Genomic DNA, 13,814 nt, shown 5'->3' on the forward strand with positions numbered 1-13,814 from the left:
ATTTGTCATAATGAGTTACAAAATCACTTCTTAGGAAAATTCTTCAGAGTTATACTCTAGAATATTGGACTGGAGGGATTTACTGAAACCAGTTAAAAGCTGTTAGTAAAATACATTTAAGCATTTGTTAATAAAAACTTCGTTTTTCTTTCTCATTAGTCAGTTTTGTAAGATACACAATGCAGTGATCACCACAATAGTAAGTTAAGAAAGTATGCTATTGAGTGCTTTTGATGATGTAACCATCTAAGTGGACAAAGTTGAGTAAATAACTATTTGGAGGCCCGTTAGGAAGTTTTACATTTGAACCTCCTTCAAAGTAAATTATTCGATTATGTCTGGTACTTCAACATTCAGCCAGCAAATGTGACAGAAAGTATGTGCTTTAGTTTGTTCCAGTACTTGTTTAAACAACTTGGCTATGGAACAACTGGCCAAGAATAAATGACTGTATTTTAAAGAAACACTTTATTGACCAGAGTACTAAACCAATGAACACAAGAAATTGGAATTTCTCAGAAAACCTTATGCCTTGAGACATTAATACAGCCAGAATGGAAACTCTTCTCTCCAGAAAGAGCTTTGCACTGCTGCAGAGACCAATGGTGGACCAATGGTGCACGGGAATGCACCTTGACCTACACTGTTACAATGTAAACTTTCCATTACATCTTTGTCCCAATTTCCTATGATGCCACATTAACTAAATTTCATTGTCTGCGTTTTTACTAATGAACGTGGCTGTTCCAGCTGGCTTATAGAGGACAAATAAACAATTGTAGATACCTTCCTGGTGCAGAGAGTTTGACCCCAGGTTGGGTAGCAACAGCTGTTTCCATTTCAGTCTGGTTACTATCTTTTTTTAAGGTAGTTTGAGAGCAAATTTGGTTTTAGGACTAGATAGAACTTCATATCTTACAAACGTAAATGTTTACTTGCTATATGATAGAACGTCCTCTCCATCAGTTTTTACCAGAGAGCAATGAAACTGCTTACTAATATAGTAATGCATATTTAAATGCTTATTGCAGGCTTGGTTGGGAGAGGTGAAAGTTGGAAATAACTAATAAGACCGTCAACAGAAGAAACTCAAATCATGTACATCCACATACTTAGATAGTACTGAGACATTAAAAGGGGAAGAAAACGTATTTACACATAACAATAGCAAACAATATTAAATAGTTACAGTGGATGAAAGTTAAAGTAATTATCCTGAGTTAAAGAAGCCAAACAAAGCCTGACATGGTGCATGACTACAATTCTCATACTGTATGTGTGGAAGCAGTATGATTGTAAGTTTGATGCCAACCTAAGCTACAAGATGAGACTGTATCTGTGATAGCTAACATTGTTTGTCAGCCTGACAGAATTTGGAATGGCCCAAGAAGCAGTTTCAGGCAAATGTGAGGAAGCATTTAGATTAGAATAGGATCTGAGCATTCCTGTGAGGTTCTACCTACACGAGGTTCACTGAAATGGGAAGACCTACCCTAATAGAGGGTTGCACCATTCTTCTGGCTTGTGTCTTGTTCTGTATGAAGTAGAAGAAGCTCACTGAGTGGAAGCATTCATCTCCCTCTACTTCTTGACTATGAATACTGTAATCAGAAACTATGCTTTTGTTTCCTGGCTGCCTAGACCCAAGTAATCACACAGAAACTTTACTAATTACAACACTGTTTGACCAATGACTCAGATGTATCTGTATCTAGTTCTTACATTTTAAATTAACACATTTATATTAATCTATGCATTACCAAAAGGATGTGGCTTACTGGTAAGGTTCTGGCATCTTTCTCCTTCGGCGGCTACATGACAGCTCCATGACTCTGCCTACTTTCTCTATCTCTGTTTGAATTTTCTGCCTGGCTTTACTCTGCTAAGCCATTGGCCAAAACAGCTTTATTCATCAACCAATAAAAGCAACACATATACAGAAGGACATTCTACATCAGAATACAATGTGACAGCTATGTTCTGATACTTAAGCTGCCAAGGCTTTCCTAACATGTTGGTATGTATCCTTGAATTTTAGACAAAATAAACCCTTTCTTAAGATTCTTTGGTCAGGCATTTTTTTAATGTAATGCTTTTATGTATTCTCTGAGAATTTCATAAGATGTGTTTGGACCACACTCATTTTCCCTGCTCCAATTTCTCCCAGATCCTCTCCTATATCACCATCTATGTAAGAACCCAAGTTCATGTTCATGCTGTCACCCCAGTTGAATGTGTGTGTATGTGTATGTGTGTGTGTGTGTGTGTGTGTGTGTGTGTGTGTGTGTTTTATAAATGTAGGAAGTGTGGTTTGTATTGGCCAACTATTCCTAGTCCTTGGGCCTGCCATGAAGGAGTATGGTATATATACAGAGTGTCACACCATTGAAAGAAACTGACCTTCTGTCTCCTAGTCAGAATCAAATGCCAATAGCTCCTCAGCTATGGATGAGAATCCGTGTCCACCTCTCCTACTCCATGCTTGGATTTTGTCTGGCTCTGGTGCTTGTGTAAATATTCTGCACACTGCCACAATTTCGTTGAGTTCATGTGTGCATCTGCTCTCTTGTATCTGGAAAACTCTGTTTCTTTTGCATTACCTACTACCTCTGAGTCACACAACTTTTCTGTTCCACTCCTCTGTGAAGTTTCCTGAGCTTTTGATGGAGGAAAGTGATACGTACCATTGAGGATTGGACACGCTATAATATCTTATTCTCTACAAGTTGAACCATTGTGGTCTTCTGTATTAAATGCCATCTATTGTAAGAAGTTTCTAAATTGAGAGATGTATTGCAATGAGTCATTAGGAGTACTTTTAGTGCCATGAGCAGTTATGAAAATAGTAGTAGTAGGTTTCTCCAGTGCCAATGACCTATCTAGCCACAGATTCTTGTCCTCCTTAACAGTATCAAGCATTGACTCTACTTCATGGAGTGGAATTTAGATCCAATCAAAAATGGCTGGTTAGTTTCTTAACATTTATGGCACTATTGTACCAATGAATATACCTTCTCAGGAAGGTAGTTTATATCACACAGAGTGTGGTCAAGTATTTTGTTGCTACATCAAGGAAGGTAACAACATGCATAGGAGGATGGCAAGTTTAAAGTCATCCTTAGCTGTGTACTGGCACCATATCTAAAACAGAGCAAAACAAAGTCAAAGAAATAAAAGTCAGACAAGGCATCTAAGTGCTGCATGATTCTGCTAATGTAAAATTCTGGAAGATGAAAACTAATCCATGGTGACAGAAAGCAGATTAGTGGTTACTTGCTTGTAGTCAGATAGAAAGTGAAGGGTAAAAAGACAGCACAGAAAGACAAGAATAAACTTTTGGGGGGATATCTAGGCTCACTATGGTGACTTCATAATATTTTCAAGATTATGCACGTATATCAAGTTCACCAAATTTCACATTTAAATGTATATAATTTCTTTCATGATAATTGTACTTCAATGAAATGGTTTGGAAAAGACAAGATTGTGATAAAATATGTTATGCTTATGCAATTTAAATGTTCTAGCAAAACACTGGGAGTTACAAAACAAAGTAACAAAGTTTATAGGACAGGATAATGAGTATGGTTTCACATACTGCCTTGAATAAGAGAAATGGCAGATGTCTTCAAATGGTCATTTACTCTCACTCACTTCAGTGGATCAGGACAAGCTTAAATGTAGTATGCTGAAGTCTTAGACTGATGCCGCATTGACTAACAACTTCAGTTTGATCCTATCCATGACAAAAAGATGTTTATCATTAAAATGTGTATTTAGAAAAACAGATCACCATTAACTATGGAAAATTAGAAATTAATTTACCTTGCTTAACAAGAAATTCATGAGTAAATGAATAAATGCAAGGTTTTACATCTAAGCATTTGTAGTATATGTCAGTTAAGAACAGATTCCATAGTCATTCATTGGCTAAATGTAATTGGAGGTCAAGCTACAAAAGAACACACAATGTTACATATTAGGATAAGAAGAAAATAAATCCAGATGTGTACTCAGGATCTTCCTGAACCAGGAAGCATATGTTATTTTATTTAAACCTCACAATATGCTATCTGAGCAAAGCTGTTACTATTATTTCTATTTTTCAAAGAAAGCAACTGAGGTTCTAGGAGAAATGAAATAAATTGTCTGAGGCTGCATGGATGCTGAATAGCAAAATGAACTCAGAACAATTTTAACACTGAGCTCTAATCACCTCGCAGAGCATATAAAGTTATAAGTAGCCCATTCAAATTCACAGCCTAGCTCTTATTTGTACAATGTGCATGTAGCTGAGGCAAGAACTTCCTGCTTTTTGCTTCCCAGGTTTCATTCAGTTCACTGCTGTTTCCATCTGGATTTTCACAGTCAGTTGCCAAAATACTTTGAGGGATATGGCAACTAGAAGACAATGGGCATTTCCTCCACCACTAATAGCCTGAAAAGGGACCCTTAATTTCTGCATATATTAGCTCATTGCTGTTCTGCAAGTATTTTTATACCTCCTCTTGAAATATTACTCCACTTTGTACTAATTCTTATGGATTCCCTTCATTATCATCCTGTCACTTTGACTAACTAAAAACAGAAGTGATTTTTTAGAGTGTATTTTGTGCTTCTAGACAACACAAACAACATCTGTGCCTGCAGGCGGACAAATAAAAGAAAATGTTGACCTCTCCTGCATTTAGCTCCAGAGCACAAGGCAGCTGCTGTGAGAAGTTTTGGAATTATTTAACAACATGAAACAATGATGAAAGGAATATTATTCACTGGGAATTCTGCGTTTGGGGACAACTTTAGCATACATTGCCTCGTCACAGGAGACAATCAGATCTAAATTTCAAAGCATGTCTCATTTACAGAGTAGCATCATAATCACAGACTAAATAGATTGGGCTGAAATATGTGATCTACTTTGAGTTTTATATGTGTCCCAGCATTCACAGAAATGTTTTGCCTTGAAAATATTCTCAACTTCCTAATTATATGTTTAGAACCATTTTTATTTACTTTAAATATATCAAAGAAGTACAAAGTTGAATAAAGATATGTCTCTTTTTAGCTCATCTGATAACCTTGGTGCTAACTCTAGAGGTAATTTTAATAAAATGAATCTTCTAAAACTCTTTATTGCTAGAAATCAAATACATAAGCTATAATAACATTATGATTTGAGAAGGAAACTTTTAGAGCCCAAAAGTCTTATTAACACAATATGAGGAATTTAACCCAAACAATCAAATTGACATTCTGGAGATTTAAAAATGAACAAACTGTGTGTATGATGTCATAATCATCTTGCAGACATAGGAAAAATGAACTTGTTAAACAGGCTATGAAGACTGCTAAAGAATGTATATAATAGATGGAACATGAGTCTATACAAAGCCAGAAATGTTGACTCTATTTATTCTTGAATCAACACCTTAGGGGAAAAAGATTCACAAACAACCAAATAGTGATTTGATGTTATATTCAGACAACACCTGCTTGGCTGACTTTTCATTTTCAACAGTTGCTTGGCTCTGCCACTGGTTTCAAGGTTTGTTCATGGTTCTTACTGTCCCTGTATACAAGGACTCCAGAATTATAAATCTAACAAAGATGACTAAATTGTGAAGCTATTTTTCAAGAGCTCGGCCTAGTGGCAGGTGCCTTAAATCTCAGATACTCAAGAGACTGAAGTTAGACTGAGTAACATAGTGAGAAGTCATTTGAAAATCTCAAAACCAAGCCAAACCAACAACAAAAAGGCACAGAAGTTTAGTATTAGGATATAGCTCAAAAGTAAAATATTTGTCTAGTGTACACAAGATGCTGGGTTTAATCACTAAAACGGGAAAAAGAATTTCTTGTAAATCTACAGAGTAGTCTTAGAATTCTGAGGTCGTGAGCTCTAATCCAGAATGTAAGAAAATCTATTAAATCACAAAATATTTATCCAACCTCTAATACAGCAGCACTTTTTGTTTCAGAAACTAAAGAAAAAAATGCATAAATATTCAGGCTATCACAGAACTAATATTCTAATTGTAATAGATCAAATTAATTCTCAGAACCACAAACATTTTAATACTGGTCTCTAACTTATTATATGGGTATTAATTAAGAATTTATTTATAAGTTCAGGGAAAAAGTATTATATTCAATCAGCCATACACAGGAATTTGTCTTTTTTAAAAAATAAAAGGGAACATTTACTCTATGAAAGCACATCCATGTCTTTTGTATATTCTCCATTAGGAGGAACTGGGGATCTTGCAGCAGGCTGCATTTATCCCTGCATGGTGCATTTACTTTAAAACCTGAAAGAATTTTTGGGTAAATAGTTTAGAATTCAATATCTTGAAGGGAGGAGAGACGAAATGATGGAGGTGAAAAGGAGAGCCTGTCTTCTCAAACCGGATCCCATAACAAATAATAAATTCTTCAGTGATTGGTTCCTGGGGAAATTGAAGGAGATGGTATAGAGGAGAAAATAAACAGAGACACTACAGTTTATCTGAAAAATAATCACTTAAGATGTATAATCAATAAATAAAAGATAGGTAGGCTTATATTGTCCTATATAAATGCTGAATGTTTACTATCTAAATACCAAATCTGAGAAGCATTTTCTAAAGCAATGCTCTTGTTAACAGTTTTGTTTTAGCATAAGGGTAAAATAATAGAAGATTAACTTTAATTCATCTTGGAAATTATTTTTTTCCTTAGCCTACATAAAGTTCAAATAATCCTTAAGAGTGGCATGAAAAGAAAACTAACTAGAACAGTCATTTTGAAGATTACTTTTCATATATGCAATTGAAATACCTATCATCTAGTAGAGTATTATATGATCACCACATTACATGAATACATTTAAGAAATAAATTTATTATAAAATTTAGTAAGAAAGAATAAAAATGCATTGGCATATAAAATTTGCAAAATATTTATCGTAATTTTATTATCATACATTCAAAAGAGGTTTTATGGTAGCCACTTACAGCTACCATATGCTTACAGACATTATCAGTTTGATTCTTTAAGTAAATATTTCATAATTGTAAAAAATAAAAATACTTCATATATGTTCTACTCTTTGATTTTTAGTACTACATATATAATTTTGTTTCCTGTAGACACTAGTGGCATCAGATTCCTAGAGCTGAAGATAAAGGAGATTATGAAATGGCCAACATGGATTTGGAGAACCAAGTGTGAATTATCTGCAATAGTAGTAAATCCTTTTACTCACTGAGCCATTCTTCATTCACCTCTTGCCACATTTTTAAATGAATATAAAATAAATACACACACAGAAAACCACATGGAGTTCAGAAATGCATTAATGATGGATGACTAGAGCACCATTAAAACAACAGAAAGATTGTTTTTATTAAAAGCACACCCTACTACTATGAAGTTTGTGCCTTGTGACCCAAAGTAGATAATTTCCTTTAAATGTTGCAGTCACATATTAGCCAATATGTGGTATGTACCAACAAAAATGAATCTTCTTAATAAACACAAATAACACATCATATACACATGTACCAACTCACATTGTAAGCTTTAACTCTATTTTAATTTTTGATTTGTGAAATATGTGAGTATGACTCCAATGTAATATTTTCTAAAACTAGTGGCTACGCTCCAGCCAGGGAATAAAAGACCATACTGAGGCCTGTTCACTGTAGTAAAAAGTATAGAAAAGGGGACATATTTTTACTAGCCACATAATCTAAAGAATTAACTGTCATACAAAATTATGAAGCCCTCACATTATCACAAAATTAACAATGATAATAGAAACAAAGTCAACTATCAGTCATTCTAGTATTTGATATGTAACATGTATTCTGCACTCCTTACAATGAACTTCTGAAATGGTATTATACTATTAGGCTGATATCTGCCAGGTTAAGAACTGATTCTGAACAAGTTAGAATATTTTACCATGTTCTTATACCGATTTAATAGTAGGAGTGCTATGTTTTCGCTTTATAATAGGAACAATTTTCTCAAGATGGAGACACCAATAGACATGCTAATGTAGACAGGTAAAGCCCACGTGGCCCCAGCCTAACTCAGAGAACTGTAAGCATCTAAAGAATTCAGAAATGGAGGAAGGGCAGATATAGGAGCAGGGAAGAAGATATCTTAATTAAGGGAGCCATTTTAGGGTTGGCAAGAGACTTGGCTCTAGAGGGGTTCCCAGGTGTAGACGGGAATGTCCCCAGCTAAGACCCTGGGCTGTGGAGGAGAGGGTGCCTGAACTAGCCTGGTCCCATAGTCAGACTGATGAGTATCTGGAACATCACGGTAGAACCTTCGTCTGGCGATGGGTGGAGATAGAGACAGAGACCCACATCAGAGCACTGTACTGAGCTTCCAAGGTCCAGTTGAAGAGCAGAAGGGGGAGACGATGAGCAAGAAAGTCAGGATCGCGAGGGGTTGGTCCACCCACTGAGACAGTGTGCCTGAACTAATGGGAGCTCACCAAAGCCAGCTGGACTGGGACTGAAGGAGCATGTGTTCAAACCGGACTCTCTGAATGTAGCTGACAATGGGGGCTGACTGAGAAGCCAATGATAATGGCACTAAGATTTGTCTCTGCTGCATGTATTGGCTTTTTGGGATCTTAGTCTGTTTGGAGGCACCCCTTCCTAGGCATGGATGGAGCAGGGAGGGCCCTGGACTTCCCACAGGGCAGGGAAGGGGACTGGAAGGGGAGGGGTGAGGGTGAGTGGGGGAGCAGGAGGGAAATGGGAGGAGGGGAGGAAGTGGAAATTTTGAATGGTACTATTTATAAAGCAATAAAAATTTTTTAAAAAAAGAACTCTGAAAGTGAGAGAAATAGCATTCTGCAGGGAAGAACACACCAACTGATTATCTAATACCAAATGGTCAGCCTTGATAACAAACACATTGACAAGTAACAACAAAGAGTGAGAGTCAATAAACTTGAAAGAGAGAAAGAGAATATAAATGAGAGAATTTTGAGGGAGAAAAGAGTAGGGAAAATGCTTCAATTATAAGCTCAAACGATAGAAAAATTTAAAGATGATTTCTTACTACATGTGTAGTTCTGTGGGGTAGTAAAAGTTACCTTGATCTAACAGGAATCTGTACATTTGGGGACCATAATTTCTCATTACTGAAATAAAGCATATTTAATATGAAGGGTAGGGTACATGCTCCGACAATAAGCATTTGGGAGAGGAAGAACCGCATGGTGGCATATAGTGAAGGTTGTAGATAAAGGTAGGAATGAATGATTGGAAAAGTTTAAATGGACATAGGAGAAGATTCTAACTCTTAGTATATTTTGGGTTTTTATGTGCTCATTTGCTATTAAACTTAGCTATTTAAAGGTTCTTATTTTCAAACTATAAGCTAATATAGTTATTTCTTTCAAATCTTATACTCATTTTGGTATTGAATTTCAGTGAATAGAGCTAACATACATGCATTGATTGATAGAGGTTACCAATTTAGGCATTATCATTTTTTACATTGAACAAACTTTTTGTCAGGCATGTGTACATATTTATGTGATGCACATAGCTGTACACATGTAGGTGTGTGTGTGTGTATGTCTTATGGAGGCCAGACGCTGAAATTGGTGTTTTCATTTACTGCATCCCATTCTTCATGGAATGAGTTTCTTGCTGTATCTGGAGATCAATGCATAGGCTAACTGAACTGAACAGCTTTTCCCAAGAATTCCTTGCCTAAACTTCATGAGGATTGGAATTTCAGGCCAGCTGCCATGCATGCCTATTTTTTTATGTGGGTGCTAGGAATTAGAACTCTAGTTTACATGATTGTGAAGTAATAGCTTTATCCAATAAGGCATCCCCCAATCCCCACATAATTTTATCTCCTAGTTACATCTTAAAACTAGCCAGTTCTGACTATTTCTTCTACATTCTCAAATGTGCCAACCCCCTTTCTATTCCATACTCTGTATGCACAGTATTTCCTCTTCTCCATTTTGTCTTTTCCATAACTTTACTTGGATAATCTTATCTTCCACATTTCAGTTCACTTCCTTGATCTTCTAGACAGGATTGCTATCCATTTTCCAAAACACTAATCACGATTATATTAGGATCACTTATATAATTGTACATTGTTGTTGTATTTATAGTTTGCAAAACAGTACTTTATACATTGAAGAACAGATCCATATTTGGTGTATAAAGAAGTGTTTTGAAAAAGCATTTCACGCAAAGATGAAATCACGGTACACAAACATTAATGAGGATACCATATCTGGAGCATTGATTACAGGGTGAGTGTAGCTATAGCGCAAGATGCTTTGCTCAGTAAATACTCTAGGCTGGCTGGTTTAGAGGGTTCATACAAAGGACAAAAATGAGGGTAGAATTAGAAAGGAAGATTGTGCTGTATCTAAAATATTAAGATAAGTATTTCAGAATTTAGTGAACTGCAACAGGGAATAACTACAGTCTTAGGATGGTTCAGAACTATGAAAACCTGCAGATTTTCCAACTACCCTTTTATTCTCTAGTTCAGCCTGGTGCTTCCAAATATCTGTTTCTATTTGAAGTATCTTTAAATAAAATCCCATTTGTGGAGATTACTGCCCTATCAAACTGTCAATTTATGGGATAATGCGTTCCCAGTAACTTTTTTCCCCTACAATTTTATTTTGTGTTCTGCAAAGAAGCTTCCAATTTAATACTAAAGACATAGCCACAATGCTTGTTCAAGTGGTGGTCAAAAGCTGAAATTAAAAAAAGTCATTCAGTCTAAATTAACTAAATATATAAACTAATTTAAATTTCTTATTCCCAATTTATTACAGTAAAATCTTACTACACTTCTACTTTCTTACTTTAAAAATTTATAAAATACATACATACATATATACAAAGGAGCACACTATTTCATAAAGTTGCTAATATATATATGTACATATATATGTTGTGTATTTATTGTCCATCTTGTTATGAATATTGTCTCATGCTGACATACATAGATATATTTTCAATATTTGTAAGGAATTCCATTATATAAAGCATTAACCAATTTCATACATTTTGCTTGTTTCCAAATTTTTACTATTTCAAGAAATACAGTGCTTAATAACACGCACATACATCTTTCTATTCTTGTTTATTATTTATATAATATAAATTCCTCAAGGTCTGATTTCTGGCTCAAAGTGTATATGCTTTTAAAGGAAAGAGAGTTAGTGTAGTATGAGGGCTGGCTTGTTGGGGTTTCTGTCCCACCCAGTACCCCAACAAGCCAGCAAGTCCCAAGGAAAAATCACACACAAGACTCCATAAGGTTATAAACTGATTGGCTCATTAGGTCAGGCTACTTATTAGCTCTTATAACTTATGTTACCCCATTATTCTTATCTACGTTAGCCACATGGGCTCATTACCTTTCTCAGTGTGACAGCTTACATGTTGCTTCTTCCGTGGTCTGCACAGGAATGGCAGAGGAACCTCTCTGCTTCCCAGAATTCTCCCAGTCTCTTTGCTCCACCCCTACTTCCTGTCTGGCTTTCCCGCCTATACTGCCTGCCTGGCCAATCAGCGTTTTATTAAAATATGATTGACAGAATACAGATAATTCTCCCGTACCATTTCCCTCTCTTTTTTTTTTTAAACAAAGGAAAAATACCCATAATCCATTTGTTGGGAATGTGGGCGTAGTATTTCAGGCTACTTCCTGCTGGTTGGGGGCGCTGATAGTCTTAAGGGGACCTAAAGAAAATTTAGAGTTATAGTCAAGTCCTGACTGAAGTATCCTGGGAGTCTTGATCATCTCAGGCAGCAGTCTTGAATCAGTTCTGGATGTAGAACTCTGTCATCTGGGCCATCTGTTCCTGTCGATTTCTCAGGTGGCCTCCCTTGGTCAAAGATGATTTTTCTTAACTCTGAATAAATCCATAGCCTCTCATTTTCTGTGGAAACAAAAGCAGAATCTCTTCTCCAAAGTAACATACTTTTTGACTTCAGTTTTGAAGCCAAGGTATTTTCAAAATGTCTATCTTGGGTTAGTTCAGCAGCATTTATAAACAAATGTCTTTTGGTGACTGTTGCTCCTTCCTCAGCATTCAAACAATTAAAAGAGAGCATAACACACAGTATCAAGATTCACTGTGTATTTTCCATCTTTATGCAGCTTTATTTTTAACCTCTATTTTTTTTTATTTTTACTTTTACTTTTTGACATAGGTTCTCTGTATATCTTTGTCCTGGAATAACTCTGTAGACCAGGCTGTCCTTGAACTCACAGAGATCTGTCTGTCTCTGCTCCCCAGTGCTGGGATTAAAGGCATGTGCTACCACACCTTGAACTCAGAGATCCTTCTGTCTCTGCCTCCCAGGCATTGGGATTAAAGGTGTGTACTACCACACCTTGAGGTCACAGAGGTCAATCTACCTCTGCTTCCCAAGTGTTGGGATTAAAGGTGTGTACCACCACATCCAACTACTTTCTTTCTTCCTCTTTTACCCTAAGAACTTTAACCTTTAGCCTGCATATATTTTTAACACATAGTAAACCATTTAGAGGTTTTCTTTGTCTTTGAACCTCTCTTTACTGTATCTCTCTCTCTTTTTTATGACCACATGAGTTTAAAACCGTGGCTTTGACGGTTAGACCCAGTCCATTTTTTAGCTTTCCAGACTCATATTAGAGGTACCATTGGAGCCTTTTACTGCCACAACTCTATGGCGTTTCAAGGTCCCTGCCAGCAAACAAGCTGGAGCATTCTGCTCACAGACCACACTCAGTCGGACTGCCTGCCTGAAAGAGTCAGAGTTTGCCCTGGCAGGACGGCCCAGAAAGACGGCATTTTAAAACAGCGCAGCGTTTTTCCTGCTAAGACTGAAAACCGAAAAGCATGCGTTCAGCTTTTCATCAATACCATTTAAGTGTTTCGCAGCAGGACCTCTTAATGAGCTACAAAGTTTTGCAGCTAAAGCTGAGTCAGGAAGCCTCTCTTAAATGAGAGCATTGCTTGCCTCTAGCAAGCAGAACAGACCCGAGAAATTGCTGCCACCAAGAAAACATGCTTTACTCTATTCTTTCCCAAACTTTCTTAAGCTTTCTGTGGATTCAGTTATCCACGTTGGCGCCATCTGTAGTGAGGGGCTGCAGGGCAGGCCTGCTTTTCTCCTCACCCGGCTCCCGCACGGCTAGCTTAGTCCCAGAAATAATAACACACAAGTTATATTCATTTAAGCACTGCCTGGCCCATTATCTCTTAGAGAGTTAGTTACTGACTAACTCTCATATCTTGATATTAACCCATTTCTAATAATCTGTAGCACCACGAGGTGGTGGCTTACCGGAAAAGATTTAGCATGTCTGACCTGGTGGCTGGCTCCATGGCGTCTGGCTCATAGCCCTCTTCCCAGCATTTTGTTCTGTTTACTCCGCCTACCTAATTTTCTGTCCTATCAAGGGGCCAAGGCAGTCTCTTTATTGACCAATGAAAATAACACAATAGACAGATAACCCTCCTCCATCAAGTTAGTTCAAACCTACATATTCATTCACGGTATCTATAGATATGAGCATTCTCATCTATCGATCATCTTATTCCTATTTACCAAATTAGAATGCTTAAGGTTACCAGGAGAACACATCCCAAAGACCCAACAAAGCAGGGTTTATTGGGACTCACCGAGACAATCAAAGGTGTGGGCTAGGTCCTCTGCATACTGGCTGTGGTTATTTAGCTTGGAGTTTTTGTGGGACTTCTGACAGTGGGTGAGGGAGTATCTCTGACTTGTTTTCTTGCTCATTAGACCCTTTGCTTCCTGCTTAATTGC

At 36.8% G+C, this 13,814-nt stretch overlaps 1 protein-coding gene across 1 annotated transcript in view; it reads right to left on the minus strand.

The window, feature by feature from the left end:
- The window catches only part of Tenm1 (teneurin transmembrane protein 1), an 819,764-nt gene that overhangs the window by 516,069 nt on the left and 289,881 nt on the right, over positions 1-13,814 (minus strand). The window lies entirely within an intron of this gene.

Source organism: Myodes glareolus, chromosome X (genome assembly GCF_982192425.1).
Source record: "Myodes glareolus chromosome X, mMyoGla1.1, whole genome shotgun sequence".
NCBI classification, from domain to species: Eukaryota; Metazoa; Chordata; class Mammalia; order Rodentia; family Cricetidae; genus Myodes; species Myodes glareolus.